The sequence below is a fragment of the Triplophysa rosa genome, linkage group LG2, assembly GCF_024868665.1.
Source record: "Triplophysa rosa linkage group LG2, Trosa_1v2, whole genome shotgun sequence".
NCBI lineage: Eukaryota > Metazoa > Chordata > Actinopteri > Cypriniformes > Nemacheilidae > Triplophysa > Triplophysa rosa.
In genome coordinates, this window is record NC_079891.1 from 28,376,827 (window position 1) to 28,399,944 (window position 23,118).

The following is a 23,118-nucleotide window of genomic DNA, read 5'->3' on the forward strand; positions in this document are numbered from 1 at the left end:
CCAACTGACAGATCAGAGAGGAACAGGTGCATGCTGGGAGATACATACAATAAATTAAGAGACCAACATGTTGCAAACTAGCACACACACGCACCATTCTAATCTTCAGTCTGAAGTCTAATCATCTGTTATTTTCCTGTCATAAATAATGGATCTAAGTGTTCAGACCGCCACAGATTCACTCTTTTAGATGCTAATGTTAACTTATTCCCACATGGCCATTTTGCCAAACAAACACACACTGATACACATCAAAGGGACACAGTGAGCTACGCTGTAAAAAATCATACAACACAACCTCACGCCTTCACTTCAGGGGCCATTTTGAAGCGCACACACATACTCAAGTTGATGCACTGCTAAATGCATTAAACCCAAGTTTAAGCACTCTTTCTTACTTTGTATATAAAATGTCTTGCTCTGCATGAAATTACCTTCCAGATTCCACAAAAGTGGTCAGAGGCACCCAGTCACAAATAAGAGGCAAGCAAAAGGCATCACACGCTGCTTAACAACCTGAAAATCACAGGAAATGCTCTGAGAGGTTCCCGAAGTGCTCATTTAAAAAATCTCATGACATGCAGATAGACGGTAATATAGTGAGTACCTTGACTCGCCCGCTCACACAATATAAGAGTTCAGGTTTTACAGACATGCTCGACATTATCTAATGTAGGTATTTTATGGTGCATCTGGACTCTGGAGCTCAAAACACTCACTTTTCTTATCACACACTCACCTGAAGCAAAGGGTATGGCTGTTTAGGATGGTTTTCAAGGTGCATATGTACTGTATAGGTGTATATGGGTGTGTATGTACGTGTGCTCTGCTACATTAATGTACAGCAACATATGCTGGAATGAGGGATATACATTACTGCTGGATTCATTGTGTTTACTCATGCATTTACAACCTTGAGAAGATAGCACACATTGGAAAATGGCTTTCGTTGACCTTGGCTGATCACAGATACACTTCCAATCTCGAGTCATTGATATACATATTGATGCCAAACAAAACAGATTTGTTTCTATTAAGTCTCATATTGATGTGCCGATGCTAACACACACACGCACACACACACACACACACGCACACACACGCACACACACACACACACACACACACACACACACACACACACACACACACTTGCATCATCAAATTCAAATAAGTCTTATACACATACTGTATACAATTCTGTACACGCACTAGAAGACACATTCGGGCCAAACACAACATAACACACGAAAAATGTCTCTCAACAACTGCAACATGTTTTTACGACCAGGGTATATTTCCAATAACGTGTATATAATTGGAAATGTTTATCTAGGCCGCAAAACATATTCCTAAACATTTATTGGCAATGTTTATCCGGGACAGCAGCAGTGTTATTAGGAAATCAGTCACACTCTGTGGACGTTTCGTCAACGCGCGCTCTGGTCGGTCTGAGATTCTGCGCGCAGCATCGGCCCTCGCGCCGGCAGACACGCGCCTCCCGCTCCCTTCTCACGCCGCCACACCCCCTTTCTCACGAGCGCTGAATGGTACGTCCCGGTGATGCCGAACGTGTCAGACAGTGAAAAATCCGTGAAGACTTGAATCTTAACCGTTCAGAATACGACGCTCACTCCGCGTGCGAATGCGCGTGTGTATGCGAGCTGCCGCATCCCGTTTCGCTCAGCATCCGCTCTTGCGCGTTTCCCGGTAACCGAGCACCGCGCTCCCGCCGCCTAACCGGAGCCACCGTGTCTCCGTTTGCTCTCTGAAGGATAAACACAAGGATTCAGTGCCGGAATTCACAAAACGACTCTTTCCGCATATCCGCCAGAGATTAAACCAGCAATCCCGGGATTTTCCACTGAATCATGGTCAGCGTTGAGAAAGGTAAGAGGCAGAGCCCCGGTAAACATCCCCCGTTCTCAGTAGCTGCATGTATTTGGGGGTGTTTACTTGTATACACTGAATACAGACGTGGATACTCTTAAATGGATGGCTGCGGGTTTGGCATCCCTGTCAATTGTCAAAGAACGGTTTACATATTCGCTTATTCTTAAATATAACGACGAGATACAGAGAAACCGTTATAATGCGGCAGAAAGGAGCTCGGTAATTTCTTCCTGCGCAGCACATCTGTGAAACCAGACATCCCCGCACACAGACAGGTTTTTAAACGAATCCCCGTCCATCCAGCGCGAGACTTTCTCGGATTTAGATACGAGGTTTCACACCTTTACCGGGCGCAACTCATTCTTGACAGTATCGACTGGACGTAAGACACCAATTACCGCGGCTTGCGAACTTGACTGACTGGACGCGACCTTTACACTTGCGATATATTTACACGAGTTATGTTGGGTAATACAGTAGGCGGCGTCTAATGTGTGTAAGGAGATTTCACGGACTATATGAGGGGACAAAATGACCGCGACTGGGTCACCTGCATGTCATGGTAATTAAACAGGTAAACATTTACATTTAACGGGATGTCCTCGGCTTTACCGACGAGGGCGGACGTGTCCACCGGCCGCTCGAATGTAGCCTATAATGCCGCCGCGTGTTCTCCGCTTCTCCGTCAGTGGTGTGTGTGAGCGATGTGCGACACATCTGTGCATTATTTCCCTTAGAGGGAAACCGCTGGACATATAGAAACATATAGAAAGTTGGTCGAGAAATAGTTAAGATATAGGATGTGCGTCACCTGCAAATGCATCGTTTTATTTATTTTCATTGTGCATTTGGGCAGTGAGAGAGAATTCCACTTCACTGTAGTATTTATAAACTTTACAATGCTAAATAAATAATTCAGAATTCTAGACATATGAACCTCAATATTACTTTTTAAGGTTTTGCCTGTGTGTGCGTGTGCGTGTGTGTGTGTGTGTGTGTGTGTGTACTAATGCATATCATTTTTTTTAATTCGGTGATGGTACCACTGTGATTAAGCTTTTTTAATGCCATAGGTTGCAGGTTCAATCACAAGTTTGGTTTACTAAAATCACAGTCCTCCTTTGTCCTTGAGTGAGGAACAGAGTACAGACCTAATCTGGGGACATAAACGCAAGTTGTCAATGATAAATTGTAAATAGATATCGCTAAATGGCAACTGTGAACACGTATTTGTACGCTATACATGGTGTGTGTGTGTTTGTGTTTGATAGGTTGGTCTGCCGTAACTGAATCAGCCTGAAGTCGTTACACAAAAAGGCATTTGTCTTACAATTGTCTAATTATTTGTGCCATTTTTTTGCCCTGACTATATTTATTAAGCTGTGTTGCTGTCTGTATTTTTTAGAATTTCCATTACGACAGACATGTAATAAAGGTTGACTAGACCATTTCGTTTTTTTGCTGGAAGGCCTTGCGTTCTGTACCGGTGCTGATTTCTTCATTATGTGCGAACAGTTGAGAACACCAGTACAGAACATTAGATTATCGGCATGTGTGTTTATGACTCTCATTTAGACCTGAACGTAGTGCTTTTGTCTTTCTCCGTCTTTCTCGGAAATGTTGAGGTTTGGCTGCCCACGCTGGCATTAACCCCATGCTATGCCTCACCCTCTCCTAACAATGGAGGTAAAGACCCGGAGGGGCTCCAGCCTGCTCTCAGCGAACACCACAGTACTGCGTTCAGCTTTCATTAACACCTCACTCGGAGAGGGAGAGAGCGAATACAGAGAGTTCTTAGCTTTTTGACAGGCTCCACCGGCTTGGGAGGCTAATACATCAAAAGCTTGCAGCTAGTGCAGCCCATGGGGTACTATTGTTCGATGTTTAACATTTATTAACAGACATTCCTTTTTTACTTATGTATTTCTTTTTAGAAAAAAGCACTTGTTGCAATAGCAATCAATTGATTTATAGTGGAAAATAACCGTTATCTCAACAATGTTACGTTTCAACATGAACGCGCTTACAGTTCATTGTGGATATGCTAGGTCAGTTTGTTTAAGCATCAGCTAACAGTTTGTTTTGATTGCTGCGACTATATAATTATGGCATTAAATGTCGTTATCCTGCCCTCTGACCAACAGAAACCCACACAAGGGTTATCAGGTGCTGTGGTGTCACAAGGGGGAATATATCGGACCTCATTACAGATTAGCCACCGTTGTCAACTGGCCTCAGCGTTGACATTAGCATGTTAACGCTACTCCCTTATGTCTGGATTAATACTGCACTGGAAACGGGATTAAGCAGCATTTACCCAACCCAGATCTGCCAGTCACACAGCAGTAATTATACTAGCAAAGTGTCTTTTGCTAATGCTTCTGTGTTTTTAAGTGCCGATGAGCAATAACCAGGGGACCAATCGCCGTGCAATGACACAGTGTTGTTTTGCTACTTATAAATACTTCAAGGTTATTTGTGCTTTATTAAGGTTAGAAAATGCAATATGTTCAGCGCAGCGCAGCGTTGCAGAGTTTGAGGTTATTATTTTTCTTCTATAATTATGCTAATGGGTCTTTTTAACAGGAAATAACTGCAACTGCATGCTTATACGTTTCCTATTACTGTTTAAAGGTAGAACAATAAATCAAGATTTTATGTGAAATCAGTTTCTCTGCAATGAAGATGTTGTAGGGCTTTTAGGACGTTTTTTTGGGCGCTGAATTATATTTGAAAAATAATGTGTTAAATCATCAGCATTCAGAGATACAGTATTTACAGCTGATATTAGTGGAAATGCAGCACAGTAGGTACAGTAGCACTTTTACTTTTAATACAGATGCATGCTGGGTCCCAGAGCTCTTGGTTAATTATATTTCTCTCCCCCATTCTTCTTCTCCTATCCTCTTATCAGACCCCCACTGTGTGTTATTCTCCCTCACTCTCTCGTTCTTCCTCTCCCTTACCCCCTTTAGTTTGGAAGCCCCCCGGCTTTTATGCCATTCAGATAGATTGTAGTGTTTCTAAGAAAGGTAGTAATTTTCGCAGTCTTGACCCCCCCAACCTCACCCACCCTGCGCACTCTATTTAGTAACAGTGAGCTAAGTCATCCTACACCTCTCTGTCTCAACCGTATTTTTCAGTTCGTTCTTTGTGCTTTTTTCCCTTTTCTTCTTTGTTGTTTACCCTTTCATCTCATTCTTCATTATAGTTCTCAGTATTGTAGTTTGGCTTGGGTAGAGACTGATACACGTGTACTAGAGCCCCGAGGTTCCAGAAAACGCTGTGATATCATAATAGGACTCGAGAACAAAGAATGCTTCCTATTCTGTTGTCTTCATTCTTCATTGCAGTTTAAAGCTTGGCATGGGTCGGTATTGTTAATCACAGGCTACATTTTACTTGCCTGATGCCCCGCATAATTGTCGATTGTTTACATTGGCATCATCATAAATTTCACTTAATAGAATTTACATTAACGTTTTTGTATACTCTCTAATGCAATAGACATGTCTGGAAACAGTCCTCCGTTGCGTGAAAAGACATGCTGTTAATAAAATATTAGTTTACTTAAATTGAACATTGTAATCAGCATATTTTACAAGTTGTATATTGGAGCAACTGTAATTGCAGTCCTACTACACTTGGCCTTCAGATGTGATATTATGTGAGACTCCAAATTATAGGAAGTGTATATGCTCAGTCCGAAGTCACTGCAGACGGCATGAGGAGGAAGTGCACAATGATATATCACGTCAGGATGTGGACAGGGAATTTTAGCCATCAGTCACTGTGCACCACCTTAGTAATATATGAAATAAAGGCTGAACTAAATGTGGTAAAAAGGGGTTGAGGGAGCAATCTTTTTATTCAGCTTGCTTCACCTCAGGAGTTGTTTTACTAGGCTGCATTTGTGAAGTGTGCCAGATATGTAATTGTTACAATGCAGTTATGATGAAAATGGGTTATAGTGAATCAAATTCTAAATTAACAAAATCACATCTAGGGCTTCGAGTGAGATGGGAAAAGATTTGGGAAAAATGCTGTGAACTCTACAGATTCTGCTCAGTGTATAGGCAGTAGTTAACCCTGTAGGTTTCCTGTGAATTGGAACACAGTTTTGAGTAGGGCTGTGCGATTTGGGGAAAATATCTAATTGCGATATTTTTGACAGACATTGCGATTGCGATTTGATTTGCCATTTTAACTTTTCTAATTCAAGCTTCAGCTCAATATTGTTGTGTGGAGCACAGTATGGGTATAGTTACCCTGCTGAAAGAAAACAACAAAAAAACATTACAGAAATTCTAATTGTTTCCATTAAAACCATTACAAAATTCATTTACTGTGTTTTGGGCATTATTCAAATAGGGCTTACTGTTGTTCAGTTGGTTCCCAATTTCCAGATTACATCACACCAATAGAATCCAAATACCAGTGTACACTATTATAGTTTCCATTAAAACAAATACAACTCCCATTGTAACCCTTAAATCCATAACATTTTCTATTGTGTTAGTGAATTATTAAAATAGTCCATAGGTTACATAGGCTGATTTATAATTTTTTAAGTAGGCCTATGTGGGATTTTTTAAAACAAGTAGAAAATGTGCTGAATGTTTAATTTCATCCAAGTGAAATTAGCAAAACAGTTAGATAGAATTTACATTTGTTTGAAACGCGGAGATAGGTGTGAGTTGACACAGGGTGCGCGCCTGCACCAAGCCTCGTCCATATTGCCAGATGCCCGTGGAGCCGGACTCAAGTACTATAAACGTCATTACGAAACAGGCTGTGTGTGCGCATTGAGTTTAAACGGCTTGTCCGCGAGACGTGCAACGCGGGGCAGAGACGCAAGTATGAAACAGGCTGTGTGTGCGGTCTTGTGAATTGGACGGTTCTTTATTATTTATTTGCCTAATATGATCGATCTGACTCTGCAGATGCCATAATAACACACACTCTCTCTCTCCTGCCTTCTGTTTGTTTGTTTGTCGGACGTTTACGCAGTTGGCTAGGGCAGTACTACTGATTAGGCATAACGGAGGTGCACTCACTCAGTTGGTTAATCTCCCTACACTTGTGATTCATTAGCCAAAAAATAGAAAACAAAATAAACACAATTAAAGATGTTTTTGTATCGCGATATTATATTATATATTGCAAATGATTGGACCATGATGATCGTGCAGTGAAAATACGGCCCTAGTTTCTTCCATTAAAGTCTAGAACATTTACTATTTTTTTAAAGAACATTACAGTTCTTGTTCACTGAGACTAATTCATTATAGGAATTGTCTTGCTCTAAAAATAAGTTCTAGAAATGTGTAATAAATGGGTTTCTGAGGAACACTCATTAAGTCTCAGATACTGTATGTGTGTTTGAGAAGGACAGACTCTCATCACTCTCATTGTCTTCCTCCGGTATAATAATGTGAACGAGATTGAGCATGTGGAACATGTTTCAGCGATGACCAGATTGACCGAGCGGCTACAGTCAGTTGAATGATTATATTCATGTTTTTAGATTTTCGCTCTTAGATATTTGACATGCATGAAAACCTGCAACACATTTTATTATAAGTGATAGAAAGCAAATAATCTCTGTCTCAGCAGCGCAATCCACCAGCACAAACATATTACGTGTGAATAATATTTAGCATATGTCACAGCAGACTGTAAAATTGTTCTTATATTGGTTTAACCTTTTCTGTGTTTGCTTTGTTTTTGATAACTAAATTTTACCTTTGGAATCAGCAACATATACCTTTCTATCAACCTGTGCTAAATCACACATTTTAAAAGAACAGAAAACGCATTACAAGTTGACAAAATCTGAAAAGACTTCCCTCACTCTGTAGGTCAGGCCACACATTTCCATCCATTTTAAAAAGGTTATGCTGCATTTGCACACAATGGAGGAAAAAGACGCATTGTCCAGCTTGAGGACCCATAACAGTGCCCGGCAGATACGGCCGTACGGATTGATTTAATGACACGTCACATTGCAGGTTTAGAGTAATTAACATACTGATTAGACTTTTCAGAATATATTCTTATTCTAATCAGCAGTCTCATTTGCAAGGTATGAAACATCATACAGCAGGGTGCCAGGGTGGGTTGCCTGTCATTTAGCAGACACTTTCATCCAAAGCAACAAACAGTGCGCTAATTTCAGGAGCAACCTGAGGTCGAGTGTCTTGCTCAAGGGCACAAAATCGAATGTAACTTTGACACGGTAACTTTCCAGAGCATGGATCCCCGCTGGTGTGTGAATGTGCAACCTAGGATGTCAGTCCAGATTGTTTTTTTGCCATTTGTTTTTGAGAGAACAGTGGAAAGGTGACAGGAATCATAGAGAGAAGTGGCGGGTGACACAAGTGCTGGGGCCTCACCAAAATATTTTTTTAAATCTTAAAAGAGTTTTAAACGGGAGAGACCACAAACATGTGGAGAAAAAATCCTAGATTTAATCATTTTGCTCCTATAATGTGTGGTGTGCGCCGTGATGTGACAAAGAAAGCACACCAACAGATTTTCAAACAGAGTCTTGACTGTGAAAACAGGAAATCTCGCAAATTCTCTCGAGATTTCAGAATAAGTTATTTATTATTTCACTGTAAGCTTTGTTTATTATATATGTGTTCGATATAAAAAATGTGTACATATAACCTTTTATGTAATTTAAAAAATATTATTCATCGTTGAGAAATTGCGTCGTCTAAAGCATTTATGGTGGCACAGCACTAGATATAATTTTATTGCAACTCAAATATTGTTGTATTTATGTCTTCACAGCAATTAAAAAAGAATATTAATAGAGTTTTGTAAAAAATAGCTGCTGACATTATCACCCGAAAGAGTATACTGGCTCCACTGGACCTATTTTTTTCTGTTCCACCTTAAAGCATCCTCACACTCGGGACTACCGTCACTTGCACATATCCTGGTTTTTATTGAAATTATTCGTAATTGCGATGATAGTGTTTGTTATGCTTTTGACAGAAAATTGACAGAATAACAAAAGGGTTTGTTGAAGTGATAACTACGGTTGTTATACTTCTGTCAGCTGGCTTTCTAAAAGGGTATTGTTTTGTGCCACGTGACAATCAACAGAGTTCTTGTGCGTTTGTCCTCTGGGTTTCCCCCACACATCAGGATTTCTGATCGTAAATATTCAACATGTTGAATATTTAAGATTCGCGATCGGGGCGGCGCCGATGTTCTTCCGATTAGGTTCATTCACTCTTAACACACATCACACCACAGGGAAATCTGATAAGATAATCTTTAGAGCCGTTTAAGATCATCAGGACTTTACCTAGGACTGTCGGAAGGGGAGAAATCGGCCCGATTATCTTTTGGTGTGGCCCCAGCATAAAGTGATATTGCAGTAATTAATTGCACTGTGATTATGAATCTACCCGTCTTTGATGATGCAAATCTTTAAAAAGCTCTCTGCCTACATTAATAAAGCCCATCGAGTGATTAATCAAGCACATGGACAGATTTTTGTCACAGTGCGCGCAGTTCTCCAATCTGAAGTTCTTGATCCAAGCTGTAATTTAAGTATGATTGGGTTTTAGTGCGTTGAGATGATTAGGCATTCGGGTAAGAGTTTGCTAGCAGTGAGACAGCCTTAAAACAGTGCCTGTCAGGCTCTCATCCGTGACACTGCAGGTGCTTTGTTAACCTGTAATAAGGGCACTTGAACGGCTCACCTCTAGGCCAGACTCAAACCGGCCACCTGTTGTGGAATGATTAGGGGTAATTGTGTGTATGTGTGCGTATAAAAAACCTTAGGCCTGTAAAACCCTCACCTAATCACCTGTAACTGCTTACCCAGCGTCCTCAAGCCATTTATCTATGACTGATTTGTGTGTGAGATCCAAAGCCCTGTAGAGCTGATCCGATTTCAGGGCTGTTATTTTCCCTCTGATGCCCCTGACACAGATTCTGTTAACGTTGCCCTACCAGAAATAAAGCCTTCTGGACATATATTTTTTATAAATATATAAAAATATATATTCTGGAGGAAATATTTTATTATAGTTTTTCTCATTTCATTTGGTCAGTTTCCCCGAGCGAAAGTCAGTTCTCCCAATGCAATGGTTAGAAACTAAATTTAATAAGAATTTTTGTTTTTTCAGCACAAATTTTAAAAGCAGTTCATTACTAATGTATGCCTAATGCAAAATCCCTGTTTTAAATGAGCACTTCTCTACTGGGTCACTTTGAGTTTACGTGACATCACGAAGTGACACGCTGGGTTTCTGTGACAATGACATCAGTAGCTATGTCACAGCGATCAAACTGAGAAAACACAAAGAGCTGAATAATTCAACAAGTCCAGGGTTTTTCCTGGCTCAAAATGAGGCGGAGGTGGTGCCATCCTGATCTTGTACACACACACGTAGGCCTACCGTACCTTTAAGTGGCTTAACCAAAGTGACTTCGAGTTTGACATATTAAAAGTTCTAATAAAATGAGATAAAAATGACAATTGTTAAGTTATATAAAACATTACTTTTATTCAACCAAACAGAAAAGTTTTTTTTATCAAATAAAGCTTTTTTATCATTTTCAACTAACTTTTCAGCCCACAATAGCCAACTGAATTATCCAGTTTTACTAAATGAGCAAAGCTCATTCACATCTTGCATTCTCTGTGGTTCATTTTAAATGATTCAATGATCTCTTATACTGTATTCGCTAGTGACTGAAAAGTTCAATAGTTTAAATGAATCGGTTCAAATGAGTCATTCGTGTGCGAGTCGTTCTGAACGCAATGCGCGTTCATACTGGCGAACTCGCTGTGTACAGTATACGCTGATTCAACGATCCAACTGCACAGCTAAAGACATTACAATGATGTGCGTCATGTTAATTGAATAAATTTCAAGAAATTAAACGGACTTGCATGCCGTGAAAAACACAGGCTGGCTCTTGTTCTGCAACACTTTTTAGCGCCTCATTGTGCTGATAACGAAACAGCGCCTCCACAGTGGCATAATGTCGCAACTGCAGTTACAAATGAGAGTCTGATAAATGCATGCAGCATTTCTTGTGAAGACTCACTCACAACATAATTTTGGCGAGAGCCTGAGGCGGCACGACATTTGACGGAGGCGGCTGCCTCCAATTTCTCTATGCAGGAAAAACCCTGAAGTCATCTCACCACGCTGAATCAGACGGGTCACCAGCGAAAAAAGGAAAAATCTAGATTCTTCTCTGTAAAACCATCTCACTGAAACATTGTTCAGTTGATATTATTAGTGATCTCATAAAGCTGCTCATTTAAATTTAATATTATTTAATAGATATATATTTTCACATTCTGCTGCATATTTAATGAAACGCGGCTCTTTTTGTCTTCATCTAGCATGATTATGTTGGAGGGATGACGCAGCATTGAAATATCACGTCGTGAAATTCTATTAGCCTATGAATTTTTGCCACAGCCATTAGCATGCCTGACGCTAAGTGTTTTTGTTGTTCTAGAGATTATTACGGATGTGTGCCCGGAATGAAAAGAAGCACGTGGGGGTCACGGTGAGTCACTGTGAAGAAGTGTTTATTTAGTATTAAGAGGCGATCAGACTGAAGAGGTTTTAGAGTAGACGATGGGTCAGTTTCTCTCGTGCTGGAGTGCGCTGACGGTACTCTGCATGAGCTCCTCGTGTGCGTGCCCGTTCATCTGGAGATCTCCAAGAGATGAAGGTTGAGGAGGCGGTGCGTGAATTTGGAGTGTCTTGGAGAGACCTTCTATTTGGATGTTTCGCCTAAACCTCCTTCGTTTCTCTCTCCAGCGGAATTATCTGGCGTGTTGTGTTGCCGTGCCTTGTTGAGCTCGAGTCGGCTCCAGCTGTGCCATGTCTCCGGTCTTCACCACGGGTTGTGTGTTTTGCTACTGTCCTAGGTGCTAATGAAGTGTGTGCATGTGCGTGCCGCAGGAGCTCGCCTTCACAGAATTTCCTCTGACCTGAGTGTGTGCGCTTTTTAGCTGTGATAATGTAATGAAATTGGTGAAATAACAGCTTTACAAATCTAAACATTTTTCTTTTTAAAGAGAGATGGCGTTTGTTAGCGTTTTGTTTTAAATGTGTTTATTCCTATTATTTTACAGCGAGAATGCTTCCCACAGTATTTCCACTGGGACAGAAACTGGGAAATCGGGATGAAAACTAGATTTCATTTCAAAAAATGACACAAAGCACGACTAGATTGCGTCATATACTGATGTAGTTATTGATGCATTTTTTAAACCTCCTGAGATCAAGCAAGAGAGAGCTGGCAGTTAGATCTGAATTCAATGTTAATTCAGTTGGGTCATTATTGGAAACTCGGCTACGTTACATTCAGTTCTCTGAAGACTTCTTTCTGTGAATGCACAAAATAGTTACTCCAATGTACCCAAATATTTAAAGGGTGCCCGTGGCTTATAAATGTTTAGGAGGTTAAAGACTTAAACTTGAACCGTCCTCGTTCAAAAGCCTCTGGCATCTCTGTAACACATGAACGGCTGAATTTATGAAAGCATTTACTGCCATACTTCTCGAGCAAAATGTCTAAGCCTGTGATTTGTAGATGTAGTAGATGGTTTCCAGTCCATCATAGAAATGCATGTGTAAAGAAACGTGGCATTTGCTAAAGGCGCTGGCAAATGCAGCTTGTGTTCAAACATTTGAAAACGTTCAAGGTGTCAGACTGGAACGTTTCTTGTGGCCATTTATGAATTAGAAATATTAGGTCCCTCATCCTCACGCCTCTGTCACCGACTTTCATCGCGGGGCCTTTTAGATCAATGCGGAACTGTGAAACTCAACAAAGACAAATTATGGAAAGGGATCTCATTTGCGATACGCCGCGAGGAGGGGAACTTCATTTATGAGCGGAATTAATAAACGCATTCGGAATTTGAATCGGAACGTCCCCACGGCTCTGGATTCTAAACATTCCATTAGTTTGCCGGAATGCTGTCGCGTTCAGATAAACGGACTCAGCTGCTGTTGAGTTTATTTATTCCTGTCCACCAGCACGTTGAGATACAGAGGTCAGAGGAGGTGCTCTGGTTGTGACTTTCTGATATTAGTATGCAGGTCCAGCATGATCAGGGTGGCGATAGCTTAGTGGGTACCGATCTGCACCGGTAATGTGGCGAATGGAGGTTCAGTCCCAGGTGAGCGCGATCTATGAACTGGAGGGTTACTGAAATCATTGTGCTCCTCTATTACTATCGAGCCCTTGAACGAGACACCGATCCCCAGGATACTCCACAGGCATTGTGCCTGCAATTAGTGTACTGTCACTTTGGATAGAAAAATCTCTACTTAATGGCTAGTAAGTAACACAATTCGGGTAGCTGGTCTGACATGAAGAACATAAGTCTCTCTCTTCTTTTACCTTGTAACAGATTGTCCAGCTCTCGGTATCTTACACTGAACAAAACAATAGAGCGGGTTACTGTTGAAGGTGTGTGCGTGAGGGCGTGCAGAATCGCATTTTTTCTCTTTGAACCCGTAGGTGGTATGCACTACCTGTATTCTGCTTTCTCCGCTAAAGACTCGTAATTTTGTACCTTTGTATTCTCGTGTCGACGTCGTTTGTACATTTGGTGGTTCGGATTGTTTGTTTGCGTAGGTATACGCAACCCCCCCCACTGTTTTTGCTCGTCTTAACCAATCTCCTGAGAATAACTTGATCGTTTCTGTTCCCTATCTCTCGCTTTCTCTCTCTCTCTGAAATGTTAATTTATTCTCTCACTTCGTTCTGTCAGAGTGAATGCGTGGGAGGGAGAAACGGCTTCTCAGGCAAAGGGGATAAACGCTGGTCTGAGATCAGTAAAATGGAGACATCTGGTAATGATAGTGACTTTCATACGCCGCCGAGACCTCGATACCTTTTTTTTATTGACGCATTGAAAGTTTTACAAAAGCCGACATCCCCTGGGCCAAGGAGCTGTTTTTTTTGTGTTTCAGCGTGGAAAATCGCTCCACAGTCGGTTGCTTTGTTTACCCCGGTTTAAAAAATTCACTGCTCTGTGTCAGAGTGATTCAGAGGTGCGTTTCATTGGGATTTTCGAAGGGGGCCGTTTTGGGGCGGGGTTTCATTAGGGCGTTTGATCGAGCATTTCGAAGCGCGGAGCACAATTTCAAGTTCATAGCTGGAATAAATGCCATACCCAAAGTGTCTCTCTATTTCTTGCATTTTCTCCTCGCTCCATCCTCAAGCATAACGGTCACCTCCAATTCCTCATCTCATGAAGGAGACTGGAGTTTTGAAGGATGAATTGCAGAGAAATACATGAAGCAGAGAAGAGGGAGAGAGAGACCCCGTCCTTTAATTAGTCAGCAAAGACAAACACATTATCACAGCGCTCCTCCATTCTCACCTCTCTAGACTTGGCGAGAGTCAATTCAAAACAAGTAATGAAGGAACAATTGAGAAAGAAATGAAAAGGCATTGGGACAGAAATGGCAGGAACAGACAATCAGAGTGAAAGAGAGAGAGAGGTATAGGATAAAGAAGGAGAGGGAGACGCGTTTCAGGTTGACCGTGACAAGGTGAGAGATAATGATAGAATCCAAACCCTAGAGAGAATTGTGTGTGTGTGTGTGGTGTTGGGGCTGATATTCATCATGACGGGTCAGGTGTGTATGACTTTAGTCACTCCATTGTCTTGAAGGCTCCCAGTGAAACGGGTCCCTCTGAGGAAAGTGTAAGGGCAAAGCATATGGGTCACAGGTCAATGTCTCTTACCGCACACACACATGCCGACTGTTTTCTGCTGTTTTTGGGCTGTTATGGTTGTCGATTATGGCAGTGTCATGTGTTCGCTCATGCGAGGGAAAGGAGCTTACTGCAGAGAGATGCTGAATACAGAGGGAACGGAGAATAGTGCTCTGGGTCAAAGCTTAAACAGTATTTAAACTCACTCAGATAAGCATGTCTGATTAAATCATCAGCCATTTAATTTTAAGATCTTTGCATATTTGCCTTTCTAGTAACTTTAGTACTTGACTTCAAGCTTGTGCATGTAATGCATTATGAGGGAATTCTTGATGCATTATAATTAGGCTTTTTTTGGTATGTTCAATATTTTTTGTTGCCGAAATAAAACGAACTAACATCGTGAATATTGCAGTAATATTAATGTACTTTTTATTTGGTCATTAAGATCTCTAAAGACCAGTGGGTTTCACATCTGCTCTTTGTGTCATGACTTTGAGTATGAGAATGCATAGATGTAGCTATTTTTATGAAAGTCTTTTGTTTAAATCTGTCACTAACTATTTAAAAATGATAGATTTGGGGATTTAGGGATGTTATATATATCAGTTCTTTCTTACTCCTCTTTTTACTAAATCAATTCAAAACAATGAATTTGCCATTTTATTGAGTGAAGCATCAGTGCTAATGGATTTTCCTTTGTGCCACTGTGCATTAAAATGGTTTAGTAAAAAAATATTTTTAGTACCGTTTAATAGGGATGTAACGGTATTGTAAATATCGAAGTATCGCGATAGCATTTTTTTTCGATACTATCGTGGTCGCATGACGATAGATCTTCCAGGTAGAGTGTAGTTTTTTCAGCCGAATGGAGCGAGTTGAGGGAAGCGGGAACTACAATTCCCATCAACCCATGCGTGCCCATCATCCTCTGCGCTCTGCTGCCGCCCGCTACAGATCAAGTTGAGCGAAAGTGGCGGATGCCGCTAGTGGCATAGAAACGGATTTACAAATTGTTGAAGCTAGGGCTGGGCGGAATGACGGAATATTCCGTTACCGCGGAATAAAATGTCAACCGTAAGAGATTTTTCTATTCCGTGTATTCCGCGGAATGTAAATAAGTAGGAGTGGTTAACTCGGCGCGCTGCAAATTAGGCGCTATTCTGAAAAAAACTACTGAATTAATCCACCCGTAACAAATGAACGTATCAAACATTCTTTTGACCTTCTTTCAGTCTGTAGTTTAGTGATCCGCTCCAGTCCGGCGCGTTCTCTCTCAGCCGCAGTGCTCGTGCAGGGGTCTGCGCCAGCATTTAAAACAGCTCATTCTCAACACGTATTTCAGAAGTCAGGTTGTTTTGAAAAGCTGTTAATGCGATGATGCTCGCGAGCGCGTGCACGAGCGCTTTGATGAGACGCGCTTCTACCTCCAGTTTTGGGAGACGCGTGAGGAGTCACCAGAGACTTGAAGTGCAAAAACAAGCCCGAGAATAAACGAACCTAAAGACAGAGAGTCGCAGTGCACTAAAAGTGCTCATCTAATAGAGGGTGAAGAGCGATAAAGACCTACAGTACAGACCCCATGAACACCAGTTTAGTCATATACTGTACTCTCATTGTTTGTGCATATTCATACTTTACTGTTATATATGTTGTCTATCTTCCTACTGTATACATATGATATAGCCATAAGATTAATATGAATAAATAATACATCTGATTATCAGAACTTAATTTGATATCTTTAGTACATTTTCATAACTTACCTACATTTTAACTATGGTGAGCATTTAAATGAACTGTAATAAATAAATTAGTTAAATCAATCTAAGAAAAATGAGGTATAAAATATAGAATTATAATGGGAGATTGTTTCATGAAATATATCGTTACCGTGAAATAAAATTACTCATTCCGTGAAATAGATTTTTGGCCATTCCGCCCACCTCTAGTTGAAGCTAAAGCGAATTATAAATCGCATGTGTGGAAGCGTTTCGGTTTTCCCGTAACAAGAAACGAGAAAAGGTGACGGACAGACAAAAAACAATATGCAGACACTGCCAGACTGCGGTGAAGTACAATTCGGGGAATACGACTAATATGAAGAGCCATTTGTTACATCACCCCGAAAAGTTTCATGATGATACGAGGAGAAAAAAAATAGCAGTGAGTGAAGCAGTGAATGAGGCGAGTACCTGACTGGTTGTTATTTGTTTATATTTTACTTATATTTTTTTCTTTTTTTTTTTTTTTTTTTTCATGTTCTCAATTTTTATGTTATTAATTTTTATGCTATTATATTACTGTTCTTTGCACTTTAAAATGACCTAATCTAAAAATAATAAATGTGATCTTTGTTCAGTCATAGTTTAATAAACACTTATGCCACATTTTTCCAAGTCTTCATTTGTTTGTTTTTTTCCTGCACAAAATGCAATAAATATTGTATCGTAGTCTTCATATCAAGGTACTATTGTATCGTGAAATGTTGATACCGTTACATCCCTACCGTTTAATAATTTGTAGTGCTATATTGCGCATTTTTTATGTTATATTTGTGTCTATTTGGTACTGTACTTGTTCAGTTTAGAAAATATGTTTATATGTTAAATATAAATTTGAATAAAGATTATGAGAATGAATATCAAATATTGTCAAAATGCTGAAAAATATCAAGACATATATATATTTAAAATTTTGACCAGCCCTTATTAGTATGCGTTCATGGTGCTGTATTATCAGTTGTATATCACTGCTGTCCTTCTGAAACCTTGTATTATTTTGTGATTTTTATTTTTTGGCCAAAAATCATTATTATTAGTCACCCTTTATGTTTGTCTTTGGATTTTGCAAATATTTAACCAATATTAAAAAGTGTATGTCAACATTCACAACGCAATATTTAATCATTTAAAAAGTACAGTGTTTTTTCCAATTTCTTGAAAAACAGTGAACTTGGACATCAGAGGTTTCAGATTGACAGCGACGATATATTTAAATATTTTAGATTGTAAAATAGTAAAGTGCAGTAAAACACTTAATCAACATACAGTTTTTTAAATAATATTATCATGAGTTTTATTGCTTTTTAATGGAATCTTAAATATGATAATGGTATTGTGAGAATTTATAATTCATTACAATGGCATTTTGTAATAAATCATTATATGGCATTTTGATTTATTATATACACAGGCACCTCAATCTTTTTATTGAGTTATGTATTATGCTAGTTGTATTTTCATATTATGTATTATTCAGTTTTATTTTTTATAGTGTGTTTATTTTTTACTGTGCCAGTTTATGAGAACTGAGTGTGGTTGTTCTATTTTCTAACCAATCAGAGCGCATTAGCTTTCGTATCCTGTGAGGGTTGTTAACTCATTCTGCGGCCGTAACGACCAGCTGGATGAGAGAAGAATGTAAAGATGGAAATCAAAACTCGGTGACTTTCAAAAATAATGAGCAAACATCTGTCCCAGGGGGCAGGAGTTTCCTCCCAGGGCTCCCTGACCACAGGTGTGCGTCCCCGCCTGCCTTTTAAATACGAGTCCATTCGATCGCAAACAAGCCAAAATCAAGCATTGTTACCTCATTAGTCTGGAGCATTGGAAAATTCTAAGCTTGGGTTGCGTGATCCATTTGCATATCGCGTGGTATCAGATTGGCTCGATCGTCGCGCTCGGTTCTCGGGTGAAAACGAGATTTGCATGTTTTGCGGTTATTTACTCCTGAACATTATCAGCGGGCCAATGAAGGAAATTGCCTTTTTATTATTGCAGCAGTTTACATGTCATTAGTCCCGACACCTGCGAAAACACTCTCAGTTCTTGTGCTGAAGAGGAAGAGAGAGAAGGAGAGAGACGGATTTTCTCCTCACGCTTCTTATCAGCAGTGAAGTGCTACGTTGTGTCCGCAGAGAGACAGACAACAAGAACAGAGTCTAATTAAGTCTCTCAGTAATCAGAAAGTGTGTGACTGTCTCCAGTGTGAATGACTCACATCAACACACACGCACACTCTCTACGTCATGTCATTTCTTGCAATGCCTTTCTTTCTTAGCCCTTCTGTAGATGTGTTTCTTTTTACATCTATCTGAACCTGAGCACCATGTGCGTGTGTGTTTGTGCACATGTTTCTCAGCAGTTTCTCTATAAAACTGAAATCATGTTTGTCTAACAGGGAATTGTGTGTGTGACATACAGTACGTTACCTTCTTTCATGTGTGACTGCTGACAGAATGATCCGAGACAGACGTCCAGCGATTGAAGGTGATTGTGGGGCGAACGGAGCCGCATGTTTTCCTCTGACCAGAAATGAAAGAGAGTCACACAACATCATTAAAGTTCTCCCCTGAATACACACACACACATATAAATGGACATACCTTTGAGACATATTTTTCTCTTTTTCTGCTCTGTCCCACTGCCACACACACTCAGAAACACACACGCACCCAAAGACAGTGAAAGTGCACCCCCCCACTAATTATTTATTGTAATACAAAAATAATGATGCTAGCATATACTATAACGGATACACACACGCTCACACATCATCCCTTGGCCTAGTTCTGATCGCAGATATTTGGCTGGTGATGAATTCTGAATTGTATGTGTACAGGATTAGTCCAGCAGGGGTTATGTGTATATACCTCAGTGTGTGCGAGTGTGATTTTGTGTATGCATCACTATGAGTGTGTGTTTGATGTGGATGTGGTTCAGCGTTAGATCACTCAGTGTTTTAACAGTAGCCAAACAAACAGATGTGCCTCCTCTGGCCTCAGCAGGTGGATGGTGTGTGTGTGTATAAACCATGAGAGTACCTTTAATAGATTTATTGGTAAAAATGTAAAATTCTGTGATTATTTACTTAATGTCATTTTCATATATATAGACAGATCATTTACAGAATCAGAAAGTTGTTCTTTTCTGTACAGCCAACGAATATAGCCATGCCAGTGACTGTCTAGCGCCACATCATAAAAGTACTATAAAAGCGTTTTATGTAACATGCAATATTTCAAGCGTTGTGTGAGGCGTACATCAAAATGGTTTGTTTAAGGTGAATTGTTATTCTTTGGCACAAACCTGCTGCCCAGGTCTTCAGTCACTGTTTGTATATGCTTAAAGGCATGGTTCACCGAAAAATGTAAATTCTTTTATCATGTACTCTGAAGTTGTTTCAAAACAAAATTTCTTTGTTCTTTTGAACACAACAGAAGACATTCTAAAGAATGTGGGAAACTACACAGTTCTGGGTCACCATTGACTAGCATAGTAGATTTTTTCCTACTGTAGTAGTCAGTAGTGCCCTAGAACTATTTGATAACAAACCTTCTTCCAAATATGTTTGAAGTTGTTTGAAACAACTTGAGGGTGAGTAAATGATAAAAGAATTTACATTTTTGGGTGAACTAAGTTTAAATGATAGATCTTGTGATAGATTCAGGGCATACCCCTAATCCTAATGGGAACACAGGCTCCTTCTCTTAAGAGGAAAGTCTCTCCTCTTCATAAGGAAAAGGGAGGTCTGTCAGAATAACATAACAATATAACACAACATGTCTTTTTAATGGTGAGGAAGGTAAAGGCGGGTCTTAATTCAAGGGGGATTTACCTCTGTCACACCTTAAATCTGGTTCTGCACTTTATATGGGCAAAACTAATAAGATTTCTTCTCACCCAAGGCAGTGTTCCCTCTGAGTTGTGCATGCTCACAGCACAGGCAGAAAAACATTCTATGCAGAAAGCAGACTCAAAAAAATATTCAGGGAAAAAAACAGAGATTTTTGGAATCTCAGCTAAATGAATGGCCAGCGTTTCAACTGCAGGCCATTGATTTTCTTTATAAAACGGAAGCTGTGAGAAATCTTCTGCGTAAATATGCAGTGCGAATTAATTTGTGAGATAAGTGCCGCATACTAGAACAGCATTTTAAATCAATTGCAGCACATTATATAGGGATGCACCGATACCACTTTTTCATTTGCCGATCCGATTCCGATACCTGAATTCTGAGTATCGGCCGATACCGATCCTGATCCGATACTAGCACTGTTTTTCTTGATCAACGTAGAATTGCATATAATTTTATCTTTTATTGCCAGAGGTGGATAGTACTTAAGCATTTTTACTTTCAAGTACATTTTAAAATATCTGTACTTTATCAGAGTGTTTTTACTTTGGAAAAAAATACTGCCACATTATAAAGCACATCATACTTTTTACTCCACTACATTTCATAAATAAATGTCGTTTTTAACCTTTTAATCCTTGAGTACGTTAAAATCTGCCGCTTTCTTTTACTTTTATTTACTATGTATTTTTACCTTTAAAAGTAGAAAAGTAGGATTTTTAAAAATGTAATTAAGTACTGTATTAAAGGTAAAAAAACATATACAAATGTATTTATAAATTGGAGTATGATATATGCTTTACAATGTGGTCTCATAAAGTACAGATACTTAAAAAGTATCTCTGTTTATTGCACAAAACTATCACCGTATAAAAGTCTCCAATGCAGAGTGGAACAGACTCGCTCATGCGCATCCTGGACACAGAATGATGCGCTTAATGCTTGCACTTCTACGTTATTTATAGTCATGCGCATTTCGGACGCAGAATGATACGCTTAATGCACCCGCTTCACTCACGAGCATCCCGGACGCATAATGCATCCCGATGATGATCCTACTGATGTCGAAAATGTTCAAAACAGAGAGAAGAGATACATTGTGTTTAACGCATTGCATCCATCCAACAGTAAAACAAAATTGTGTATGAATGATGCACAACATAGACCACTTCCAGTGCTTTGATCTATTACACTCGGCGAGTACCGTCTCTGGCAAAATGCATTCTAAACAAAACCATAGACTATTATCTAGTTATTATGAAGAATAATGAAAACATTGGAACGAGTAACGTCCTGACTGTTACCGGACACATGCATGCTGGATAGAGATTGACAGATGAGAGCACCAGCGGAGGTCAGAGTTTCTTAATTATGCTATATTGGTTTATTCCCCGCATAAAGCTATCGAAATACATGACGTGGAATATAGTGCATGAAAACTTTTACGGTGGTCCTGATAGTTGGTACTTTTTGAAGCTTAAGAGTAACATCTATGGGTAACCTAACGGATCAGATTTGAATGGAACCCGTCAGTCCGATACCCGATCCAGCAAAAAAGACCCATATCGGCCCCAATTCCGATCTAGAGTATCGGATCGGTGCATCCCTAAGCACATACGGAAGCCCACATCGCCCATGTGTCTTGTTTTTGTGATTTTGATGTAAATTTGACAATTAATATCAAGAAATGTCAAGAAAACAATTTAAAATTGTTGCAATTTCTAATGAATATTAATTCAATAAAAGTAATAGATCTTAAAGGTCCAGTGTATGAAATTTAGCAGCATCTAGCCGTGAGGTTGAGAATTGCAACTAACGACTCACTCCACAGCCCCCCCTTTGGAAGCACTACAGTATGTAGATAGAAATAGCTCATTCGAAGGTCTTCATACACTTTTTCATACACTAGTTATGTATATTGCATTTCTGTCAATCCTCCAAAGGATCCACCAAATATATAGGTATGCTGAACAAAACCCATTTTTATTAAGCAGATCATTTTAGAAAGATCATTGACCCGCAAACGAAGCAGGACTATAAACGGTAATTAAATTATCCACACATCTCTTATATGGACAAATAATGTGTTTTTTTACTTCGATAAATTTGAGTTTTTTTTTCTATTTTCATCTGTCTCTTAGTGTTAGTTGTGTGTGTGCTTCTGTTTGATGCTTTTGTCAGGTTATGGAATTCATAATTCATCATTTCGGTTGGCGGCATCACTAACTGTGATGGTACCTTTTCCATTTGAAAACCTGTTTTGCTTCCTTCATCCCTTTCTGTTTTTCTCTCTCTCAGTCTATCTCCATCTCTTTTACTTTCTCTCTCTTCTCCCTCATTTGCTTTCTAACCTTCTTTCTCTCTTCCTTTCACTTCTTCCCTATCTCCCTCCTCTCTTTCTTTCTTCCTACGTTCCCGATTAACCCTCATGCTCAACACCTACATGGATATCAATTTATTTTTGTTCAAGCTTTATTGAACATCACAGTCATGTTATTGGATTACTGGATTAGTTTTTTTTGCTAAAATAACAGCATAGCAATTTTTTGAAAAATGTATTATCAACAATTTAGTTGTACTTGAAGAATAGAGAATAAGGAAATGCATAATGAACTGTAGACTCTCTCTCTCTCTCTCTCTCTCTCTCTCTCTCTCTCTCTCTCTCTCTCTCTCTCTCACGCATGCACGCACGCACGCACACACACACACACACAGAAACATTTGTTTTGAGCTTGAGCAGAGCTGACAGTTTTTGAAGGACAAGCTTTTAGCTCTCATATCACTCTCACACACACACATGCACATCAGCTAAATGGGACTGTGAGCCACTGCAGTGTGTGTGCGTGTGTGTGTGTGTGT

General features: G+C 39.7%; 1 protein-coding gene across 2 annotated transcripts in view; it reads left to right on the plus strand.

Annotated features, from left to right (window-relative positions):
* The first annotated feature begins 1,527 nt into the window (after nucleotides 1–1,527).
* Nucleotides 1,528–23,118, plus strand: part of tenm1 (teneurin transmembrane protein 1) — a 147,319-nt gene continuing 125,728 nt past the window's right edge. The window contains exon 1 of one of the 2 annotated variants that reach the window (XM_057352507.1): nucleotides 1,528–1,890. The gene's annotated coding sequence lies outside the window, so the exon portion shown is untranslated. Of the gene's footprint in view, nucleotides 1,891–2,448; nucleotides 2,468–23,118 lie in introns of those variants that run through there. The other variant, XM_057352516.1, reaches the window with a different exon arrangement.